At 42.5% G+C, this 25,446-nt stretch overlaps 1 long non-coding RNA gene across 2 annotated transcripts; it reads right to left on the bottom strand.

Moving 5' to 3' along the window:
* Positions 1-283: 283 nt before the first annotated feature.
* On the bottom strand, positions 284-24,955 carry LOC129526415 (uncharacterized). Of its 2 annotated transcripts, none has more exons than XR_008671088.2 (4): positions 24,906-24,955; positions 13,044-13,199; positions 4,608-4,882; positions 284-642 (listed from the first exon to the last, which is right to left on the bottom strand). It is a non-coding gene; the product is annotated as an uncharacterized lncRNA (long non-coding RNA). The 2 variants fall into 2 exon arrangements; XR_008671089.2 differs by having other exon boundaries at positions 4,701-4,882.
* Between the last annotated feature and the right edge of the window lie 491 nt (positions 24,956-25,446).

The raw sequence follows: 25,446 nt of genomic DNA, 5'->3' as shown, positions 1-25,446 counted from the left end.
AGAAAAAAAGCCAAAAAGGAAACTAAATGTTTTTTGCCCGACTCATTCTGGGGACAGTTGATGGAATTGGCTATTTTTGCATTTATATACTCACAGCCTTATGTTTCTTGATAGTTTTTATCTCCCTCCCATCAGAATCATCACAAAGTTCTTTACCAATTACACAGCAAAGAAATTATATCATTATATAATGCCACAGATTGTGACAATTCAATGTTAAATAGCAGCCTAACATACTGAAAAGTATAACAGGAAGGAAAAACATTAACAAATGAGCTCATCTAGCTTATTATAGGAAGCAGGGCTTCAAAGTTCCCATTCTGCAGCAACAGCAGCAGCAAACATCAGCTAAGAGGGATGGGTGGATCGAGCACACGCGTAGCAAACAAGAACCTTGAAAGCAGCAGGCTGTGGGCAAACTGAAGTTTCATTTTCTATGTAGCTGACTCAGTCCAGCATGGACTTAGCTTTCCCCTCAAAAGTCCTCTGAGGTCATCAGACTCTGTTAATTTTCTCCTAGTATTCCATTAAAGAATTAGAGGCAGGCAAGAAGTCAAATTTGTAGAATTCGTTATGAAACCGTTGTCTGCTGATGGTGATGGTGCGGGCCTTCCTTGCTCACTGTTCACATGGTTTCTGGCACTTGAAAGCAGGGAAATGTGCTCATCAGAGTGGAATTTTTTTATTTCCATACATGGCTGATTTGCAAGGGGAAGGGGGAACCCATTCTATTACAGAGGTATATTCTGCAAAATACATCTGATGTGTTTCGCAGACACTTTTAACTCTTTAATGTTTGGTGGTCTTTGATTTGCTACCTGAATTCCATCAACTTCTAACACAGAGTTTGGTCTCTTCTGTGACACTGGCTGCACATGGTTGGATGAAATAGTTAAAGAGACCATATCTAGAAGGAAGATAGCCAAAGCTTCTAAGCACAGTAAGCCAGATTCCCTGCAATAAGCCAGATTTGGGGCCAGATATTTTCCATCCAAAACCATGAAGCAGGTATTCCTGCTCCATTTTATGGGAGAAAACAAAAAACAAAAAACCTCTGAGACTTCAAGAGACTAAGTCAACATTTCACAAACTATGGTTCGTAGAGTTCATGAATCCAAATCACCTGGAAAACTTGTAAAATGCAGTTCTCTGGGCCTCACCATAAAACAACTCAATCAGAATATCTAGGGTGGGGCCCTGGAGTATGATTTTAGCAAGTCCAAGTGGTTCTCAAAGTACCAAGGTCTTATTGGATGAGCAATGTACCCAGGGTCACCCTGCTAGGAAAGGGTGGAGACAGGATTCCCACTTAGGTCTGTGGACTCCAAAGCCTGTATTTTTGCTGTTTCTGAGCTCCCTTCTAACATTCTAACATGTTATGAATATAACCAACTTAAAATATCATAGTAATAATAACAATAGTTTTTTATTGAATACTTAATGTGGCAGGCCAAAGAATACTTAACACACACTATCCCAGTGATCCTCTCAACACCCTACTGGGGTCAGAATTATTACTGTATCATTATCTATTTTGCATATGTGGAAACTTAAGTCGGAGAAGTTATTTTAATCCTTAGCCATCTGTAGCAAAGGTAGTGTTAAGAATTACTTTCAGGAGGCTGCTCGATTTAGTCAAAACAAAGGATTTCTATGCAAATGAAGCTTTAAGACAAATGCCTTTGTTCTCCCTCCCACATAGATAGTCCCTCCTAAACCCAACCAGTGTGGAAATTCTGGTGACTGCACTGGTCTTACTGGAAAGCCTAAGTTCTTAACCATTATTCAGTCCTGCTTCACACATTGAACACCCATTTCTTTTTAGCATAATTATTTCATTTCATTTCAATTCCATCAAATGCTTGTGGAGCATCCAATCTATAATAGGCACGTGCTGAGCCTGTAGGAGATGGGAAGGCCAATTAGACAGAACTTGGCGCTCCTAAACCTCACCACCTAAGGAGATAGGGAAATAGAGACCATAAGTAGTGTAATCAAGATCACAAAACACAAGACAAGAACAAAAAGGGAATGGCTCATTTTAACTAGGAGAACAGGAGCTCACACGCCTAGCCACTACATCTACCTGTTAACAAATGACCATGAGATCAATAGAGGAAGGAAAAAGGAGAAAAACGTACTTTCTGAATAACAACCTGCAGATTGGGGAAACGTAGCTTCCAGGGAAATAAAAAACACGTCTCCAGAGAGAAGAAAACAGTGGCATTTAAGCCTTCCAGGGTCTGTCTTACATGCATATTTATCAGGTTTGGGAAATGCCTATGAATATTTATGGAGAAAGTAAAGCATGCACAGTGAGTTAACATATATGTATCATATATTTCATGTTCACTTTGGGACAGGCTTTTAACATTAAAATGAGGAGGAACTCTGCTCATTTATGTCAGAAGGTGAACTACAGCATGCAGAGACCCTTTGTATGCAGTCTGTAAGCTGGCTGGAACCAGCTTACGGTCTATAGCTGCTTATCAGGAAAGAATGTTTGTAAGAGCATTCTCCTGCCCAATCGGTGCTGCTGGCAGGACCCCTAAATTAGGGGTGTCAGTTAGGCAGTGTTTCCCTAGAAGGGGTTTCTGCCTAACTGTAGGGGCCAGGCACAGTAGCTCATGCCTGTAATCCTAGCACTTTCGGAGGCTGAGGTGGGCAGATCACTTGAGGCCAGGAGTTTGAGACCAGCCTGGCCAACATGGTGAAACCCCAAAAATACAAAAAATTAGCTGGGCATGGTGGTGTGCCTGTAATCCCAGCTACTCGGGAGGCTGAGGCAGGAGAATCGCTTGAACCCGGAAGGCGGAGGTTGCAGTGAGCTGAGATCATGCCATTGCACTCCAGCCTGGGTGACAGAGCCAGATTCCATCTCAAAAAAAAAAAGAGTTTCTGCCTAACAGTGGGAAGAAAGTCTTATGGCAATTAACAAACCTCGTGGTAGTTGACAAGGTGGGAGTATGTGACCAAACCCTTCTCCCTGATGTGGCCACTTAATTTCCCCTCAAGAGGCTCATGGTAGCCACAGAGAGTCCGCCTCGTCTGCCAGCTGGCGTACAATGCTGACATGCCTTTCTCACCACCATTATGCCTCCCCCAAAGCTCTCTGGAAAGATAGCTACAGACCGGCTATCAGGAAGGGCAAGTGGCAGTTGCCTGAGACCATGGCAAGAGGGCTCAGACACTGACAATGTGCTGGGAGGGCTCTTGCGGGGAGCTGTGCACGAAGCTTTGCCCTGCTCAGAAGGGCAGTCTCTGACCCCTTTCCTGGAGGACTCTGACTCTCATTTGAGAAAAACTGCAACATGTGATACCATTCCTCTATTTCCATAAAATATCACAATTATTACATAAACCTAAAGCTTAAATTGCTGTCCACGCATCAGAATATGCGAAACTGTCTGCATTATCTATATGTGCAATGCTAAATAAAAATTGAAGGAGGCCACTGTTTCAGGCTAAACTCCCGTACTGCGCCCCAGGAGACGAGACTCCATCAAAATGGAGTCATCTCAGCTAAAGTTCCATGTCACCAAACCCAAACTAAGCTGTTAAATGACCTTCCTGACCTTCTGAGAAAGCGAGAGTGAGAGCAAGAGAGAGAAAGAGAGAGACAGAGAGAATATCCTAAACAGGCCAGTTTACAGCTTCAATCAGCATGATTATGAAGTTTCTCTGCTTTAATCCTTATACAAAAAAGGTAGTCTGAAGTAGCCTGATGTTAACTAATCAGTTACTTTTCTATTCTTCCGTCTCTCTGTCCCCACCTTCCAAGATAAATAACTTTGAAAGGACTAATATATTCTTTTATTCTTCATTCTTTGCTTCTGCTTTCTTCAGCTCTCCTCTGTCAATAAAGCCAATCTCTGCTCAGCTCATCAGAACTCATTCTATTTTATGGGATGAAGTATTGCCTGATTTTAGAATTGCAGTGAAGCCAATTGAAATCTCTAAATTTGTTATAATTTTGTCCTTTCACAGCAACATATAGAATAATACTTACATACCTAAATTTTAAAAGTGTAATGCCTGACTTTGAGCACTGGTAGATATTATCCAAAATATTATCCAAAGTTTCCTATACAGAGAAATAACCTCTCAATGTTCCCGTGTAATCGATTTTGTTACAATAAGGAAAAAAATGCTGGTTTAAAAAAATGCTTCTCTTATTAGTCCTAGCTCACTGTGAACAGGCCATCTGGTAAGACACCATTTTTTGCTGTCAGCATTTCTTAAGACCTTTGCTTTGTCTTCCTTCCACTGTTTGTTTCTTTCTTTTGTGTCTTCTGCCCAGGGTTTATGGCAGGGAACACCACCCAGACAAACGGGCGGGAGATCTGCAATCTTCTTCCAGAACTTACTGATTTCTACCTGCTCATCACCTCGAACCCCTAGATTCAAAGCAATCCTCCTGCTTTACCCTCCTGAGTAGCTGGGACTACAGGTATGCACCAACATTCCTGGCTAACTAAAAAAACTTTTAGAGATAGGGTCTCATTATGTTTCTTAGGCTGGTCTCAAACTGCTGGCTCAAGTGATCCTCCCACCTCAGACCCCCGAGTAGCTGGGATTACAGGCACCACCCACCACACCTGGCCAACCTTGCACTTTTATGTTATGGAGATGGCTTCTTTCCTTAAGCCTCATGAACCAGCCTCTGCTAGCTTCCAACTTTTCTTCTGCAGCTTCCCCACCTCTTTCAGCCTTCACAGAATTGAAGAGTTGGGACCTTGCTCTGGATTAGGTCTTGGCTTAAGGGAATGTTGTGGCTGGTTTCATCCTCTATGCAGACCACTCAAACTTTCTCCATATCAGCAATACAGCTGTTGGGTGTGTTCAGTGGAGTAGCACTTTTCACTTCCTTCAAGAACCTTTTCTGAAAAAAAAAAAAAAAAAAAAAAAAAAAGCATGGAGAAAAGTGGAAAGTGGATCAGCAAGTGCTGATGTAGAAGCTGAAGCAAGCTATCCAGAAGATCTAGCTAAGATAATGTGTGAAAGTGGTTACACTAACTGACAGATTTTCATGTAGACCACATTCTAGGCCATAAAAAACACCTTAATAAATTTAAAAATTAGAAATGATATAATGTCTGTTCTCAGGCCACAATGACAAACTAGAAATCAATAAGAGAAAGCCAGAAAATCTCAAAATACTTGGACAGTGAATAACACACTTCTTAAAAACACATGAATTAAGGATGAAATCTCAAGATTAGCTTTAAAATAGTTTGTTTGTTTATTTATTTATATTTTTGGACATAGTCTCACTCTGTTGCCCAGGCTGGAGCACAGTGGTGTGATCTCTGCTCACTGCCACCTCCACCTCCTGGGTCCAAGTGATTCTTGTGCCTCAGCCTCCCAAGTAGCTGGTACTACAGGTGCATGCCACCACAGCCGGCTAATTTTTTGTGTTTTTAGTAGATATGGGGTTTCACCATGTTGGGCAGGCTGGTCTCGAACTCCTGGCCTCAAGTGATCCGCCCACCCCGGCCTCCCAAAGTGCTGGGATTACAGGCATGAGTCACCATGCCCAGCCTAAAATATTTGAACTAAATTAAAATAAAAATGCAACTTTTCAAAATGTATGGGATACAGCAAAAGTAGTGCCTAGTAGGAAATTTATAGCATTGAACACATACATTAAAAAAGAAGAAATATCTGACATCAATAATATAAGCTGCCACCATAAGAAACAAGAAAAAGAAGAGCAAATTTAATCTAAAGCAAGCACAAAGAAAAATAATAATAAAATTAAAGCAGAAATCACTGAAATAGAAAACAGGAAATCAATAGAGAAAATCAATAAAACCAAAAGCTGATTCTTTGAAAAGATCAGTAAAATGGATAAGACTTTGGCCAGACTAATTTAAAAAAAAGAGAGAGAGGATACAAATTACTAACATCAGAAGTGAAATAGGAGACATCATTACAGACTCCACGGACATTAAAAGGATAGAAAATGAATATTATGAACAGCTCCATACTCACAAATTTGGTAACCTAGATGAAATGAACCAATTCCTGAAAGAATTTGTCAAAAATTACACAACAAGAAATAGACAATCTGGATAAGCCAACATCTACTAAAGAAATTGAATCAACAATTAATAATCTTCTAAAATAGGCAGCTCCAGGCCCAGATAGGCTCACTGATGAATTCTACCAAACATTTAAGGAAAAAAGTGTATCAGGTCTCTACAACGTCTTTCAGAATACAAAATCACAAGCAGTACTTCCTAACTCATTCTGTGAGGCCAGAATTACCCCAATACTAAAACCAGACAAAGACTTTATAAGGAAAGAAAACTACAGACTAATATCTCTCATGAACATAGATGCAGAAATCCTCAACAAATTACTGGCAAATTGAATTCCAACAATGCATTAAAAAAATTATACAGCATGACCAAATGGGATTTATTCCAAGCATGCAAGGCTGGTTCAATATTTGAAAATTAATGTAATCCACCAAATCAGCAAGCTAAAGAAGACAAATCATGTGGTTGTTATATCAGTAATATATTGTTATATTAATAAATATATATACATACATATTTCATACTTTATATCAATAGATGCAGAAAAAGCATTTGAAAAAATCCAATATCCACTCATGATTAAAACTCTAAACAAACTAGGAATAGGGGGGAACTCTCTCAACCTGATTAAGGGCATTTACAAAAAAACCTGCAGCCAACCTCATACTCAATTATGAGAAACTAGTGCTAAAATCAGAAGCAAGGCAAGAATGTCTCTTCTTATCATTCCTTTTCAACACCATGTTAGGCAAATAAAAGGTATACTGCTTGTAAAGGAAGAAATAAAACTATCTTTGTTCACAGATGACATGATTATCTATGTAGAAAATCTGAAATAATTTTAAATAATAAACACTTATAGCAAGGTTGCAGGATAGAAGGTTATTATACAAGTCAATTGCTTTCCTACAAAGTGGAAATTGAAATTAAAATACAATAAAATAGTAGAATTTGATAGTTAAAGTGCAATACCATTTACATTAGCACCCACCAAAATAAAATATATACTCAAATAGGTATAAATCTAAATATGTTCAAGATCTATATGAGAAAACTTACAAAATGCTAATGAAAGAAATCAAACAACAACTAAATAAATGGAGAAATATTCCATATTGATGGATAAGAAGGCACCATGTCGTCAAGATGTCAGTTTTTTCCCAACTTGATCTCTAGATTAAATGTAATACCAATCAATATCCCAGCGAGTTATTTTGTGGATATTGACAAATTAATTATAGAGTTCATATGGAAAAGAAAAAGACCCAGAATAGCCAACACAATATTAAAAGAGTAGAACAGGCCGGGCGCAGTGGCTCACGCCTGTAATCCCAGCACTTTGGGAGGCGGAGGCGGGCAGATCACGAGGTCAGGAGATCGAGACCATCCTGACTAACACGGTGAAACCCCGTCTCTACTAAAAATACAAAAAAATTAGCTGGGCATGGTGGCGGGCGCCTGTAGTCCCAGCTACGCGGGAGGCTGAGGCAGGAGAATGGCGTGGACCCAGGAGGCGGAGCTTGCAGTGAGCCGAGATCGCGCCACTGCACTCCAGCCTGGGCGACAGAGCGAGACTCCGTCCCAAAAAAAAAAAAAAAAAAAAATAGTAGAACAAATTCAGAGGACTGACACTACCTGACTTTAGTACTTTCTGTAAAGTAATCAAAACAGTAATCAAGACAGTGAGGGGTTGGCAAAAGAATAGACAAATATATTAATTGAAAAGAATAGAGATTCCAGAATTATACCTACACAAAGAGGGTTAACTGATCTTTGACAAAGGAGTAAAGGCCATACAATGGAGTAAACATAGTCTTTTCAAGTAATGGTACTGGAATGACTGGACATCCAGTCATTCAAAAATGCAAAAAATAAATCTAGACACACACCTTACACTCTTCACAATAATTAACTCAAAATGGATCACGAACATAAATGTAAAATTTAAAACCATAAAACTTCTGAAGATAACATAGGAGAAAATTTAGATGGCTTCGAATATGGCAACAACTCTTCAGATACAACACCAAAGTTATGTTCTATGAAAGAAATAATAAATGATCTGGACTTCATTAAAATTAAAATCTTCTGTCCTGTGAAAGACGCTGTCAAAAGAATGAGAAGAGACGTGATAGAATAAGAGAAAATATTTGCAAAAGGCATATATGATAAAGAACCATTATCCAAAATATAAGAACTCTTAAAATTCTGACAATAAGAAAACAATCTAATTTAAAAATGGACAAAAGATCTGAACAGACACCTCACCAAAGCTGTACAGATGGCAAATAAGCATATGAAAAGATGCTCAACATCTTATGCCATTAGGGAATTGCAAATTAAAACAACAAGATACACTACACAGCTGTTAAAATGGTGAAAATCAAAACCACTGAGAACAACAAATGCTGGTGAGGACGTGGGATGACAACAACTCTCATTCATTGTTGGTGGCACTGCAAAATGGTACAGCCACTTCAGAACACAGTTGGGCAGTTGCTTACTGCAAAATATACTCAACACATGATCAAGCAGTTGTGCTCAGTGGTATTTTTTCAAATGAGTTCAAAACTTATGTCCGCACAAAAACCTGCTCATGGAATACCATGTAATCCAGCAATTTCACTTGTGGGTAAATACACCCAAAGGATTGAAAGCAGAGTCACTTGTCAAGGAATAAGTCATGCTAGGAGAAGAAGAAGAAGAAGAAGGAGAAGGAGAAGGGGAAGGGGAAGGGGAAGGGGAAGGGGAAGAGAAGGAGGAGGAGGAAGAGGAAGAGGAAAAATATTTGTGCACACTCGTGTTCATAGCAACATTCACAATAGCTAAAATGTGGAAGTAATACAAGTATCTATCCACAGATTAATAGATAAACAAAAAGTGGTGGATACACACAATGAAATATTATCCAGCTTTTAAAAGGCAGGAAATTTTGATACATGCTACAACGTGAAAAACCTTGAGGACATTATGCTAAGGGAAATAAGCCAGTCAGAAAACAACAAATACTGTATGATTCCTTATATGAGGTATGTAGAGTAGTCAAAATCACAGAGACAGAAAGAATGGTAGTTTCCAGGGACCGGAAGGAGTAGGGAATGGGGAGTTATTGTTTAATAGATACAGAGTTTCAGTTTTACAAAATGAAAAGAGTTCTGGAGACTGATGGCAGTGACCATTGTACAACAAGAATATACTTAATACCACTGAACTGTATACTTAAAAATGGTTAAAATGGTAAATTTTATGTTATGTGCATTTTGCCACAATAAGAAAATTTTAACCTGTACGTGGATATTTATAGCAGCTTTATTCATAATTTTCTTGGAAGGCAACCAGCATGTCTTTCAATCAGTGAATGGATACATAAGCTGTGGTCCATCCAGACAATGGGATATTATTCAGTACTAAAAAGAAATGAACTATCAAGCCAAGAAAAGACATGGAGAAATCTTAAATATAATATATATTACTAAATGAAAGAAGCCAGTCTGAAAAGGCTACATATTCCAACTATATGACATTCTGGGAAAGGCAAAACTATGGATACAGTAAAAAAATAAAAATAAAAAAATCGTTGGTTTCCAGGGATTAACGGGGAGTGGCAGATGAATAGGTAAAGCACAGAGGATCTGGAAGGCAGGGAAATTATGGTGTATGATACTATAATGGTGAATATATGTCATTATATATTTGTCAAAAAACCATAAAATGGCCGGGCACAGTGCCTCACACCTGTTATCCCCAGCAGGAGGATTGCTTAATGCCAGGAGTTCAAGGCCAGCCTGGGCAACACAGCAAGACCCTATCTCTACAAAACATTTTTTAAACATTTTCCAGGCATGGTGGTGCATGCCTGCAGTCCTACCTACCCTCAGGAGGCTGAGAGAGGAAGAGCTCTTCAACACAGGAGTTTGAGGTTACAGTGAGCTACGATCTTACCACTGCACTCCAGCCTAGGCAACAAAGACGCTGTCTCAAAAAAAAAAAAAAAAAAAAAAACCATAAAATGTACAAGAGTGGATCCAAATGTAAACTATGGACTTTGGGTGATGATGTGCCAATGTAGGTTCATCAGTTGGGCTGAATGTACCACTCTGGTGGGGGATGTTGATAACGTGGAGGCTGTGCAGGTATGGGGCAGGTGTGCAGGTACATGAGAAATCTCTACGCCTTCCTCTCAATTTTGCTGTGAACATAAAACTTCTCTAAAAATAAAACATAAATGAACAATAGAGTAAATGCTGTACCTAGAAAGTTAAGAACTATTTTGTCCTGGTTCTCTTGAATCTATCTGTAGCAATTCACTACATTGCCCACCCATTCCTGCTTGAAACTCTCCTGCCTTGGTTTTTTGTAACATACTACTCCAATTCTCTGCCTCGCTCTTTTCGTGTGCCTTCTTTGTCTTTGTTCCTTGTTTTGAGACTGGCTGTAGGCACACCCCTCAAAAGTTCCTAGGCATGTCTCTCTACACACTAACTCCCTCAGGGAACACATCAGCTCTCAATTTCCAGTTACATTGGCTGCTGTGTTTGACGACTCCCAAGTTAAACACTCAGCTCTGAAGTGTCACCAGAACCCACCACCAAATGCCTGCCAGATGTTCCTCATGGAATACCTCCTGTCATCTTGAACTTGCCACATCTCAAGTTCATTGCTTTATTTTCAAAGCCAGCATCTATTCCTGCCAAGAAACACATTTCCCTCTCTGTCTCCTAGGCTTACAGCCATCTTTGATTCCTCCTTCTTTCCTGATCTCCATATGCCATCAGCCACCAAGTTCTGTGGACTCTTCCATCTGTTTCCTAGTTTACAACCCCACAGTCACCACTAGAAGACAGGCCCTCTCTGTCTTCTGTCAGGCATTTTGCAGGCACCTCCCAATTTCTAGTCTCTCCTCTCTTCATCCATGCTTTAATCTGCAATGAGATCTGTCTTTTGAGGTACCTTTTTGTGCAATTTCCCTCTGCAACTGGAAGCCTATTTTGGATTCCTGTGTTGAGCTGAGTTGCCCACAATGGTCTCTTCCCACCATGGAATCCCTGAAAATCCATTGCTTAGACCTCTCATTTGGCATCTACCACATCCTGCCTTATATTTGCAGTTATCTTCTTATCTGTGTCTGCACTCCCTTAACTAGATTTTTATGGCAGAATGAGTGTTTCTGGGCTGAAAATGCCCACAAATAGAGTAAGACCCCAACTAGCAACACTCCAGGGGATCTGGCAGCTCTTTTGCTTCCCAGTGACTGTAAAAAGCTGTTCACAGAGCACTCTCACACGCATTCACAAGGAGGAATCAAATGTGAGGTCACAAAAGACTCATCTGTCCAGAGGAGGCCATTGGCCATATCAACTATTGTCTCCGTCATCAATTGCTGCTCATTTATTTCTTCACATCCCACACAGCCCTGTTTCGATTTCTTAACGCATTACTCTCTCCACACCCAGATGTCTGTTCCATCCTGGCACAGCTAATGAGTGCACACCTGACAGCCTGCATTTGATTTTTTTGCTAAGTCTCTGTCTCCTCCCATGTCCTGTTGCTGTGCCACTCCTGCCATCAGCCTTGTGTTCATATAATTCTGTTCCATTGGTATCCACTTTCCTCACCCCTAAACATCTGCGCTATAGATTGTGAACTTTTACTACGTTTTAAAATAAACAGATGTACACCCCCAAGCAAAAAGCTGTCCACTCGTTCTAAAGAAAGACTTCCTTTCCCTGGGCAGATAACTTCAGCATATAGAGGAAATATTTCTAATCTAAATTCCAATTTAAAGACCTTGTCTCCCAAGCAGTTATCCCTCTCCCCGAGGTGCTGGTCTCCTGGATAGCTTTCACTTTGTGAGCCCATGTATCTGTGTGTATGTCCTCATAATCTCAACTGATAAACGCTTGTTCTCTGAGGACAGATCAAGGTGAGAAATCTCATCTTCACCTCACTGCACATTCCAGTTATCCAGCTCCGCTCCTCCCCAGATTGGGAAGCCATCCAGAATGCAGACATCACATTCCATCACAGAGCAGACCAGGAGACCTCCCCTCCTGCACTCTCCTGGATTCAGCTATAACATGGGTCATCCCTACACTTGAGTGGAGTTGGTCCATGTCTATTGGGCAGGGAAATCCCTGGTAGAATTTCACATCTTGTTGGGCTGCTAGCCATACTCAATTTTACACACTTCAATTTTAGACATCTGGAAACCCCGAAGTAATGCGATCTTCTGTCACAGAAAGAAGGAAAATATGAGCACATGTTTTGCTGGGCCTGCTCAGAGTTTCAGCAGCAGCACCCGCAAGCCAGGGAGCATGGAGCACCCTGTCTGGGATGTGAGCAGCAATCCCATGTCAACCTTCCTGGCCCAGCAGAATGCTCTCTCTTCAGCAGTATCTCTGCCCTGGGCACCCACAGTGCAAGATCTGTTTGTTTGTTTGTTTTTTGAGAGGGTGTCTCGCTCTGTTGCCCAGGCTGGAGTTCAGTGGTGTGATCTTGGCTCACTGCAACCTCTGCCTCTCAAGTTCAAGCGATTCTCCTGCTTCAGCCTCCCTAGTAGTAGCTAGGACTACAGGCACGTGCCACCATGCCTGGCCAATTTTTGTATTTTTAGTAGAGACAGGGTTTCAGCATGTTGGCCAGGCTGGTCTCAAACTCCCGACCTCAGATGATCCTCCCACCTCAGCCTCCCAAAATGCTGGTATTACAGGTGTGAGCTACTGCACCTGGCCACAATTATTTGTTAAAAGTACTTCTGTCATTCCCTCAGTTCCCCCATAGCTGTTTGGCATCCACCCAGACCTGCAGAGCTCTATTAGTTGCACTCTTTTCTGAGCCCCTCTAAATTCATCCTTAAATGGGTAGCTCTCATATTCAGATACACAGACGGCATACTGGGTCACTTCCAAATGACAACTGCTTCCAAGCATGCATACTGGTGGCTCACTGTCCGTGAACTTGCCATGTCATTTCTAAATAGCATAATCAATTGTCTCTTACCTCTGAACTTGTGGGTCTCCTCTTCAGAGCTCCACGTGGTTTCCCAGTGTCCTCCCAGGGTGGGGGGTGTGAACTGTGGCCACTCCTGCTGCCTCCACTGGCCAGCTTGTTCTAGGTTCCTGGTTGGGCTCTGGTCTGACCCTTTGGCTGTGGGGGCTTCAAAAATGCCAACTCTGTAGTCATGATCACCTACCTATTTAATGTACACACACACACACACACACACACACACACATACACGCCCTTCAGAATATGGGGTTAGAAGGACCTCAAGCAGTTATCTGAGTCATCTCCCAGCCTTTGTTTATGCGTTCATTCATTCAATAATTAAACAAACAGTATTTATTCTACATGATACCAAGCCCTGAGGGTTCAAGAAACAATGAAACTAAGCCCCTTAATGTGGTAGACACTTGTTGTTTGATTTTTTGGTTTCTTTGTCTTTTTGTTGTAGTATGCAACCCCGCTTTGCTGACAGTAGCTCCTGGGGTTTCTTTTGTGAGCCACTTGTCCCCCATTCATAGGCTACAGAGTTTCAAAGAAGCCTGCCCTTTCCCTATCCCCAGCCCACAGGGAGGGATGGACACAACACCCAGTAGTTCTGACCAATCAGAAGCACAGTGACTGACCTAGGATGGTGCTTCTCAAATATTTTAGTCTCAGGACCCCTTTTTACTCTAAAAAAAGATTGTGGACTCAAGAGTTTTTGACCATGTGAATTATATTTATAAATATTTACCATATTTGAAATTTAAACTGAAGAAAGTTTTAAATATTTCTTTATTGTGCTAACCCAATAGTCACATGAATGAGGTAGCCAAAGGGCAGGGATGGAGGTCAGGCACGGCCCCAACAGCATGGCCTCCCTCTCACCAAGGCTGATCTGGCTACTGCCCATGCTGAAGGAAACCCTGCCCGCAACACAAATCAACACCAGCCTCCAATATGGCAACTCCCCTCAAGGAAACCAACCAGCCCCTTGGTAGCAAAATGGCCATATAGGGCCCCTTTTATGTTGGAAGTGGCGGCAATTCATTTCAGCAGAACTGATGACATTCTGGTATGGGTTTGCCTTTCTTGCTTGCAGGGCCCTAGCCAGCACTACCACCTGAAGACTCCAGAATGTTTGATCCACATTCTCACATCCCATGTACCACTGTGCTCACATAGCATCAAGAGCCTTACTTTACGGCACAGGAGGTGAGACAGCAGCCCCATGACCATGAGACCCACTAGTATCTCACATCCCATCCAGCCCTGAAGCTGCTGGCCTAACAGATGGACAGAAATGTCTTCCAAAGGCACAGATGAGGAGCCAATGAGGATGTGATGTCCTGTATGGACAGGGTGCACCCTGCAACACACAGTTTGCATGCTAAGCCTATGAGCAGCATATAGCACATGGGTCCAGGAAACAACAGGTGGGAGCAGGAATGGCCCAACTTATCATCTTGCAGAAAAGTTTTGCCTCTGGTCCCTGTACCTCTAAGCTCCATAGATTAACAGTTTCTGGCTCTCAAAGGGGGACACAACTACTGATGGATACAGCGAGAAGCCCACTGAACTTTCAGCTATGGCTGCCACTGGGCACTCAGGCTCTTTATGCCAAGGGACCAGCAGACAAGAAGAAGATCTCCATTCTGACAGAGACAATAGACCTTGATCATCAGGAGGAAGTCAAGTTGCTGTTACAAATAGGAGCAAGAAGAAATATGTTTGGTACCCAGGTGAACCTATTGAACCTCCCCAATCCTGGCCAATTGTACAGTACATAGACAAGTGCAACACCCACGGCCTTAGAAATGAATGCAAACAAGTGCTTGCATAGCTCAGGGATGAAGGTCTGGGTCTCTCCACCAAGTAAGCACAAGCAGAGGGGAATCCAGAATGAGAAATAGAGGAGGGAGATGATGAGGCAGTTGCAGCCTCAAGTCCAACTACAGCAGTGGTGACTGTGGTTCCCTCCACCCACATTCCTGTTCTAAGTTTTCGCCAGGAGAAGGGGTGCACAAGAGAGCTGAAGGACCTCTTCCCAGTACCCAGATGAAGGAAAAGGCTCCAAAAGGGGGAAAATGTGAGCTGTCGTGGAGACTGTGCTGCCTAACAAGGGGCCCTGCCTGAGGATGGAAGGATTCATTCACCCAGCTGTTAGGAAGATTATCTGATAATAGCTCTTAGCTGTCACCACCTTCAAAAATGACTTTGGCTGAAGAGAGTTGCCTCACCCAAGATCACACCCCTTTCCAGGGAAGCCTGCATCCAATGACAGATCCACCTGGGGGACAACTCGGAAAGGCCATCCCAGCTTTAGTGCTCCCTGTGGGGTGGGCTGAGATCTTGTTGTGACTTCATTGCTGCCTCAATTCTCCCTCTTCCCGATCCTGCTTCCTTCCCTTTCCCCACAGATATCCATTCTAAGAATGCTCCCTAATCCTTTTCTTGAACACAAATCTCCATCTCAGGATATGCTTCCCAGGGGGAACCCAACCTGCAATGGTACCCCCAGCCCCAGCTGGGCCAGCTGCAAGCTGAGCCACCTGCACTGCTCTGCACACTTCAGTCTAGCCCAGACAACTAAAGGCAGCATTCAGGTGCCTGTGACACTAACTCCAGAAGACTTTAACTAACACTAACACCCACTGGACACCTTCCTTGAAAGATATTCATATGATAAGTTTGAAAGCGTTGTTAACAAATAAGTTGTGAGCAGAGAGGACATCGTGGAAGATGATTCGGGAACTTCCGGTGTTGGTGGTGTCACGGATGAGCAATGCTTTTAACCATGATGGTCCAATTAAAAGGAGAAAAGTGGGTTGGGAGAAAAGATGGGCTTGATTTCGGATTTTAGACCAGCTGAGGCTGAAATGATGGGGGATATCCAAGTGAAGATATCTACAAGGCAACTGGAAATTTAAAAACATTGCGTAGTAGTTTGCCTCCAGTCCCTGCACTTCTGAGCTCTGTAGGGTCACAGGTTCTGACTCTCAAAGGGGGATACTTCTCCTGCTGCACACAGCAAGAGTCCCACTGAACTTTCACTGACAGCTGCCACCCAGGCACTTTGGGCTCCTTATGCCAAGAGCCCAGGAGGCAAGAATAGGATCATCATCGTGGTAAGGACTGAGGATTAGGATCTGAAGGACTTTCTAATGTAGGGGATGGTGGAAACCATAGTCCTGGATGAGAAAACCCAAGAGAATTGCAAGACAGTTGATAGTCCATTTGTCTTCCAAAATCCCCTGCATGAGGAGATGGCAATGCTCTTCTCTTGGCAGCAGTTCCTGATGTGTCACAACCCTCAGCTTCTGGAAGTGTTTTATTCTTTAGAGCCCAAATCCCTCATGAGCTAGTGAACTTGTTTCTTCTCTGGTTCTAAGTTATATAAAACACTTTGTATTCTTAATGATATTAAACTCCCTCAGCCTTTCAGGATGAAATAATCTCCTATCCCTTCATTTTTTTCCTCCACAAGAAGAAAATTTTATTGTAACAAACAGACCTAGATAAGTTAAAAATTAATTACAGGAGACTACTTCAGAATTCCAGGAACCAGTGAAGCTCAACAGGCCACATGCCCAACCTGGATGACCTTAGCTTTTTTTTTTTTTTTTTTTTTTTTCCTAGCTGATGTTCTAGTCAACAACCACCACAGATGATGAGCTTTTCCCAGGAACATGCTTTGCAGAATGCTTGCATGGTTTTATTTCAAACTTGAAAAAGAGAGAAGATTATGTGATCTCTTAAAAACAAAAGTTAAGCTTCTTCAGTAGAAAGCTGGTCTGGTCCTCTTTGTAAGAATTATGAACTGCATCTGGATGGATTTGAAGCAATGCAAGGGTAGTGGTTTATGTGTCATCATAGAGGAGACCAAATGCTGAACTAGAGGCTGGATTCAAACCCCAGCACTCACCCTAAGTGTGTGACCTGAGTCAGTCTTCTTGGTGTGCGTTGCTCACTTTTAAAATGAAAGGATTAAGCTAAATCACCAATGTGGTCTCTTGAAGTCAGCAATTCTAGGCTGTGATGTGTTTCCTTACGGTTTCATATTTCCATGTAAGCTTCCTAAGCCAATCATAAATCCTTCAGGGCAGACACATGGAAGTGATTTCCCCCTTTTCCCCTCACGTAACAGAACACATTTGTCAATGACAGTGGTCCTCAAACATAGCTGGATTTAAAAATCACCTGCAGTGATTTGAGATGGGTTATAGCTGCTGATTTACGGATCACTTTCCCAGGTATTTGGATTTGGTCTAGAATCAGGCCCAAGAATGTGCGTGTGGAACACATTTCCCAGGTGATTTGAATGCAAGCTGGTCCAGCAACCATATTTGAGAAACGTTATTGTGCATAGCAGGTACAAAATACACATTGAATGACTAACAATGATTCTGATACCCCTCATTCTTCCCATTGTAGGCCACGGTTTATTTTCTGAATGAGGTTCTTCAATATTGCCATCTTTTGAAGTTTTAGAAAGCATTTCCTGGCCGGGCGCGGTGGCTCACGCCTGTAATCCCAGCACTTTGGGAGGCCGAGGTGGGCGGATCACGAGGTCAGGAGATCGAGACCATCCTGGCTAACACAGTGAAACCCCGTCTCTACTAAAAATACAAAAAATTAGGCTGGTGTGGCGGCGGGCGCCTGTAGTTCCAGCTACTCGGGAGGCTGAGGCAGGAGAATGGCTTGAACCCAGGAGGCGGAGCCTGCAGTGAGTCAAGATCACGACACTCCAGCCTGGGCGACAGAGCCAGACTCCGTCTCACAAAAAAAAAAAAAAAAAAAAAAAAAAAAAAGCATTTCCTTACAATGAATTTTTGATGGTGCTGATTATTTGAATGGGTAGATGATTTTTATTTACTCTGATTTCTTGTTCTCGTTTTTCTTATACTGTCAAGGACTGGAAATATGAAATTAACTTTCAATAGCTAAGTAATATAACTTTCTCTCATTTTTCATTCTCTAAAACATACTGACAAGTCAGAGAAGCACATTTTAAAGGACAGCTAATATGTGTTCACTTATTTTAAGTAATGCTTCGGCAAAAGAAAAATGCAATAAAATAAAATTATTTTATTTATCGGGTGTTTTCAAAATTAAGTTATGAAAATGGTTTCCTGTTGCCTTTAGGTGATTGGTTTTTTATTTGTTTGTTTTGGGTTCTTTTGTTGTTTGCTTGAAAACTCAAATTTGGAAGTACTGTTCCAATGCAAAATTTTCTAGCACCAAATTTGCTTATTATTTATTTATTTATTTAATTTTGAGACGGAGTTTTGCCCTTGTCGCCCATGCTGGAGTGCAGTGGCGTGATCTCGGCTCACTGCAACCTCCGCCTCCCGGGTTCAAGAGATTCTCCCGCCTCAGCCTCCCAGGTAGCTGTGATTACAGGTGCCCGCCATCACGCCTGGGTAATTTTTGTATTTTTAGTAGAGACGGGGTTTCGCCATGTTGGGGAGGCTGGTCTCAAACTCCTGACCTCAGGTGATCCGCTCGCCTCGGCATCGCAAAGTGCTGGGATTACAGGGGTGAGCCACCGTGCTCGGCCAATTTGCTAATATTTTAAAGTCTAGCTCGTCACAGCCATGGCTCCCACGCCAGCTCTGGGGAACCCCTGTCGGTGGATAAATTGCTCCCAAAAGACTGAGGAGGAACTGGATGAGGGCGACCACAAGGAGCCAGATGAGACCCTGTCGGAGAGGCTGTGGGGCCTGAAGGAGATGTTCCGGAGAGGGGCCAGTCCGAGGGCAGAGCCACTTTCCATCTCTCCCCTCTTCGTGGCTCAAAAAATGTAGTGGTTTTCCAGGGCAGCCTTGTGGATTGGAACCTCTTTCTTCATGATTCTGGTTCTTGTTGTCATCTTTGAGACAGAGAAGTTGCAAATGGGGCAACCGCAGCAGCAGCAGCAGCAGCAGCAGCGGCAGATACGTCTCCGGCGCCACACGGCTGTCCAGAAGAATGCCAGGGGCCCTCCTTCACTTCCTGGAAAGATCTAGATGGTGACTGCTGTATTTGAGCTGTCTCGGTGGGAGAATTTTAAATTCAATAGTGTTTGAATTCCCGATTATTTTGATTTTTTTTTTAACTTTGGTACATGGATTTATCTAAACCTGGTGGAGAGAATTCTCCTCACGTTGTCTCACAAAGAGAGCCTAACTCGCAACTGTACTCTCCATGCTCTCCTGACTTACTTCTGTCCTCACTCTGATGCCAGAGTGCAGCCATGCAGTGGTTATTCCAGCCCTGGCCACCACCTCCCTCACCCCCCAACTCCTATCGATCAATTGCTCCTAACTGGAAGATTTCCTCACTATCTGATTGTGAGGTAGCAACTGATGCTAGTGGAAGGGTGGCACCCCTGACCATTAACAACTGCTTTAAAAAGAAACAGAGAGAGAAAAGAGTGTGTATACACTATGAAACACACAAAATGCATTACAATCGTAGCGTAAAGCAGCCACTGTGAGTCCTTATGTATGTTGGACAGGAGGGAGGCCGGCTGCAGCTTTAGCCACAAGATGAGGGCTGTGAAGGACAGAAATGCGAGCTCATTTCCTCTGCACATTTTGTCTATTAGAACTGTGTGTGTAAATAATAATAATAATAAAGCCAGTGCTCACTTTTTGTACTTAAATATTAAAAATGAATTCCAACTGAAAGTGAAAATAAATAAATAAGTATAGCTTGTAAAGCAGTGTTCAGATTTTCACAGCACTAGAATGTTCTGCACGTAAAGGGAATAGTCGTCATAGGAGACAGGACGGAGGGTTGAGGCACTGCCTGGATAGAGCATATTCCACAGCACGTGGCATGAACTGAGCCCAGGCCACCGTGGGAGCTTCAGCTAGGTGCTTGCTTCCATTCATTCTCCACTTGAGGCCAGAGAAACCAGACTTTGGGGATTCAGGGGGAAAGGGTGGGAAGGGAGTGAGGGATGAAAGACTACAAACTGGGTGCAGTGTGTAATGCTCGGGTAATGATGGGTGCACCAAAATCTCACAAATCACCACTAAAGAACTTACTCATGTAACCAAACACCACCTGTTCCCCAATAACCTATGGAAATAACAAATTTTTAAGAAAGAAAAAAGCCATAAATCTTCCTACACCCCTGTTCTGGGCCAAGCTGTGTCCCCCTCCCCACCCCACCCCACCAAAAAAAAAAAAAAATGTGTATGTTGTAGTCTAGTACCTCCGAGTATGAGTGCATTTGAAAATAAGGCCTTGAAAGAGATGGTTAAGTTAAAATAAGGGCATTAGGGTGGGCCTTAATCCAATCTGATAGGTGTCTTATAAAAAGAGAAAGAGACACTCAGGGGTTGCATGCACAGAGGAACTACATCGAGAGAGCACCAGGCAGAGAGAAGACAGCCAAGGAGAGAGGCCTCAGGAGAGCCCACACTGCCAACACCTTGATCTTGGACTTCCAGGCTCCTGACTTTTAAGCCACCCAGTATTTTATTATGGCAGCCAGAGCAAACTAGTACAATCTCTCTCTCTTTCTCTCTTTCTCTCTGTCTCTCTCTCTCTCTCTCTCTCTCTCTCTCCCTCTCTCTCTCTTCCTCATATACCTCCTGTGCACACTGCCACTCTTCCTTAGAAACTTCCAGGTCTCCCATTTCCCTTAAGACAGAGGCCCAACCCAGACACCTGCCAGGCCACCATCTCTGTCCCCAGCCACGCCTGTCTTCCTGTGACAGATCCCTCACTCCTGAACACTGTGAATTACTCCTTCCTCCACTCCCCTCACCTAGTCAGCTTCCACCACCCTTGGGTACCAGCACAAACGCCACTCCTTCAGGAACACCATTCTGGACACCTTCACTGCAGCACACCTTTCTACTGTAAGCTCTCATCAGCCCCACACATTTCCTTCATGGTACACACAGAGTTTTGGGGTTTTTTAAACTTTTATGTGCATTTATTTATTTCATTCATGTCTGTCTCCCCATTTCAATGTGGTCTCTAAGAGGGCATGGACTTGTCTGTTTTGTTCTCTGGGAATAGAGTTCTCAGGGCCTCTCATAGGGGCTGGCAAAGAGCGGGCACTCAACCAATAATTGTTGAATCAATGAATGACTGTGACTTACACCCACTGCTGGGCATGGGGAAATGGATGGGTCAGAAGGTACAAAGAAAGGGGAAACTAATGCAACTCTACGTGAAGGAGGGAGCTCAGTCAGTGGCATGAAAGCCAACGCTAGAAACATCTGTTTGCAAAATGATCCTCAATTACCAGAACTAGCAAATATTGACTCTGCTTCCTCTCCTGGTATAGACACTAAGCACTCCACCCTGAGCTGGGTGATGGGAGCCCCTGCATTACCCACGCAAGGCACAGCCTGTGACATCGACTTTGAAACTGTTTCCTATTACCTCTTTCCTGTCTAAAGTCAAGGTTGTCCAGCACTCCCCACCCTTTGGCATCCTTTGACCACTTACTTGCCTTCCAGCCATTTGTTCTCAGAGCCCTCCCCTTTCTCCTTAGGAAGCAAGTTTTCTCTTCACCTTGTCATTATTCTCAAACCTGGTAGAACATCACAATCATATGGAGGCATTTTTCATAACAACATTCCTGGGCCCAGTCTCCAAAGATTCTGAAGTTCACCCAGCAAAGAAAATATAGTCTGTTGCCATCTGCTCCAAAGTGATGAGCCATACTCTCTTGGACTAGCTTAGTGTTACAGTGAATTTATTTGAGTGGTTAAGCTAGCTTAATTGTTTCCCAAATATTAGCCTAGGGATATCAAATTTGATAAACACAGTGTGAGATCCTAATTGTATGATAATAACAAACATTAGTATTGTGGCTTACAGTTGACAGCATGCCTTCTCAGCCTTCTTCTTATATGATTCTCCCCATCTATGAAGGCAAGGAAAGGCACAACCATGATCCCTCCTTATGGGCAAGAAAACCTTGATGAATTACTTGCCCAGGCTACACATTAGAAATGGCAGTAAGGCCAAGGTCAAACTTCTAAGTCCATGGAGCAGAAATGTGTCACCACCCAACACCCACAGCCTTTGTCTCTGCCATTAAACCCACTACCTAATGCTTTCTGAATACCAAGTTAAAGCTATTGATGCTAAATCAACGTGGACTAATTGACATACTTTTAGTAATTCTTTCTTGAATGTCTACCATATGCCGGGCACTCTTCTAGAAACTGGAGACGTAGAGTAAACCAACAGATCAAGCCTCTACCCCCAAAGTGTGTGCCACTTTCTGACACCCAGGGCCCCTTTCTGGATGCCCAAGTAGTCATGGCAGTCATGAAATGGATGCTATAAACATCTCTCTCAAAAAGGATTTCTTGAAATAGGTTGTCCTGAGGCTAATACACAAAAAATATTTCACTTAAGCCAAATAACCAGAAACATTTCTAAAGCATAGTTTTACAACTCTTTTGTAACTCTATAGGAAAATAACTATAAGACCAAAAGACTCAGGAGGATTTATTTTGTTAAATTTCTAGACCACTTGCCACCAGGGTACCTTGTCAGCCCCTTCACCTCTCCCAGCCTCAATCTCCTTAGGTACCTAAAGTTAGAATTACAATAGCGTCCACCCCATCATGTTATTGGAAAGAACAAAAGACTTAATCTCCAAAGCACCCAGGACAATGTCTGGCACACAGTAACCCAGTCTCTGAAACCCTTATTATTTCCATGCCAGCCATGTGCAGAAGGCATTTCTCTTCACCTATTAATGGTGGATTTCATTTTATCTTCTACTCATCATGTACTCTGAGGTTGCCTTTCTGCCTTTCCTGAGACTCACAATCACTTCCAATTTAATATCCACCATGAATTTAATTAAAGTTCTGTTAGCATCTACCTCTTCTAGACCATTAATGAGGCTGTTAGATAAAATGCAATAAAGATCCCTGGAGCAGCCCAGCAGACATTGCTATTGATCATTGTTTACCTCTCTTCAGTTCATGCACATACCTCATGGCCATTCCTATCCATTTCCTCACTTTGAAAATAAAAGTAATAACAGTTACTTCAAAGAATTTTGGCAAGGATTCCAAGAGGTTCTGTACCGTGGTGTCAAGCATCACTTCAAACCTCACTGGTGCTGGGGAAAAAGAATAGGTTACATCAGCAGGGAGTTTTCCGGAGAACAGAGTGGTCTCCAATGCTGAGATTCAGTGAGTCTGCCAATTTTTGCTACCTTTGATGGTTTGAGTTTAAACAACACTCTAATCATGAATACTATCTTAAAAAGCAGAAGTACCTGTGGGATCCTCTAACCCAATTTCTGATTCTAATCAGTAAGCCTCTAAAGCCTTGCTACTCAGAATATGATTTCTGGATCAGAAGTCTGTTAGGAAGACAGAATCTTGAGCTTCACCTCACCTAAGGATCTGCTTTTTGGCATGATGATTTATATGTTCATTAAAGTTTAAGAATCATTGCCCTACTTAATACCCTTTACAGGTGATCTGAGACTCAATAGCTTAACAAAGCCATGATGTGTGTGAGTGTGTGTGTGTGTGTGTGTGTGTGTGTGTGTAGGGGATGATACCCAGGCATTAGAACATACAAATATAATAATATCCTAAAACTTCTTTCCAAAAGCAATAAACCTTAGAAAGAGCTATTCTAAAAATAAGATAGCTCACATGCTGGTAAGTTATCACCTTATTCACTTTGACCTTGAACCAATCCTCTTGATTCGTTCCCCCTGCCCCCGCCCTTTTCTGTTCTCTGGGCAACTTGATTTTCAGTTTGTTTTCTAGTTCCTAATTGGAAAATCAGGCACTGCCATGCCAGGAAAGATTAATATTTATCTCATTTTCAATCTGGTCTCTGAATAGGTGGATGTTTACGTGGCAGCCAGGACCTATATGAAGTGGTGGGGTGCCTGGAGATCCATGCATATAGGGGCTTGTAAAACTATGAGTCTAAAGTTCAACCAAAACCAGGGGCAGAGTACAGTCTAGGTTCACTTTTGTTTCCACTTTTTGCACTGCCCTCTGAAAGTTAAAGACTGGCCTGAAGACCCAAAAGATGCCACTGCTTTTTAGTGGCTTTACTGGAAGAATATTCAGGGGAGCATGGAATCCTCTCCTCAATTTCTTTAAGCCTTTTTACAGGCTCATTCCCCGCAAGATGACAACCATAGACTTCCCCTATTCTGAATCCCTCTAAATTCCATTTTGTCTTGAATTTTTAAAAAATCCAATAATTCAAAATCATTACCAGTTTCCCAACTAGCACAGACCATGAGCACAGACCATGTCACATATACCTTTGGAAAGATACCAAAGGACACCTAGAGCCATCAAGGAACTGTGTGTCTTAGAGACTTGGGCTTCCTGAGACATTTTCCTCAAATGTGAAATGGAACTAGCAATAGGGTTACCGTGAGAATTTAAAAAGAAAAAAAATGAATACACAGAAAGCGCTCAATCGGCTCAATAAACACCATTGATTGCTGGACTGCAGAAATCAGATGAAGCCATATTACCACGTGCCCATCTCTCCTCCCATGGGGAAGCAAGAAGGCGGTAGAATGGCCACCATCATCATGAAATATAGGTCCTGGTTTCCTAGGCATTTGTCAGTTGATTTCTCTTTGTCTCTCTAACGATTTGTATGTCTGTAAGGAACCCTGAAAATTATCATAGACAGCTGGCTTAATGAAAAGTGGGAAATGCCTAATGTAACAAAAATGACACATTTTCATATTCCTCTTCCCTGAAATGGATGAAATTTCCCTCCAAGGTTTAGGTTCTTTCCTGTATGAGAAGAGCATTTGAACATTACAAGGAGGGAGGGATGGGGGGAGACTAGATACCCGATGCAGACAGTGAAGTGAATGAAATCAAGATAATTAGATGCTGCTGGAATACCTACATGTCTTCTAAAAACCAGGAGAAAACACCGATCAGATGTGGCTGACAGATTGCATCTTGTTGCCTAGCACTGGTCTGAAGTGACTGGGAGTTGCTAGGCAACCCATCCTCCCGGGCTTGGTGATCCAACAAACACTAGACAGATGCTTTTCCTCTGCTATCCTGCTGCCCCTCACAATTTTCTCATCTGTAAGATTCACACCTGATTAATGTTTTCCCTGGACTTTTTTTTCCATTTGGATTGGGTGCTGCGACGTGCAGGTTTGCCTGTGCTCAAGTGAGCCAGGCTGCCTACTTAAAGAACGCCTTGCGGCAAAAAACAAATGGTCCTCTAAAGATTAAACTACATTGAGATTGAAGCCTGAACTGTTGAGTGTAGGGCAGGAATCTGAACCATTTCTTGTAGAAATTATCAAATTACCATCTGCATCAAAGGCGGATTGGTCTGGTGCTGATTGGAGTGCCCTGGACCAAATATCAAAGTCACTCAAGTTTATTCTTATCACCCTAAATAATTTGAGCGAGAGGGAAAGTGCTTTTCC

The sequence above is a fragment of the Gorilla gorilla genome, chromosome 14 (genome assembly GCF_029281585.2).
Source record: "Gorilla gorilla gorilla isolate KB3781 chromosome 14, NHGRI_mGorGor1-v2.1_pri, whole genome shotgun sequence".
In the NCBI taxonomy this organism is placed as follows: domain Eukaryota; kingdom Metazoa; phylum Chordata; class Mammalia; order Primates; family Hominidae; genus Gorilla; species Gorilla gorilla.
The sequence above is the reverse complement of the archived record's forward strand: the minus strand, read 5'-3'. Positions and strand labels throughout refer to the sequence as shown.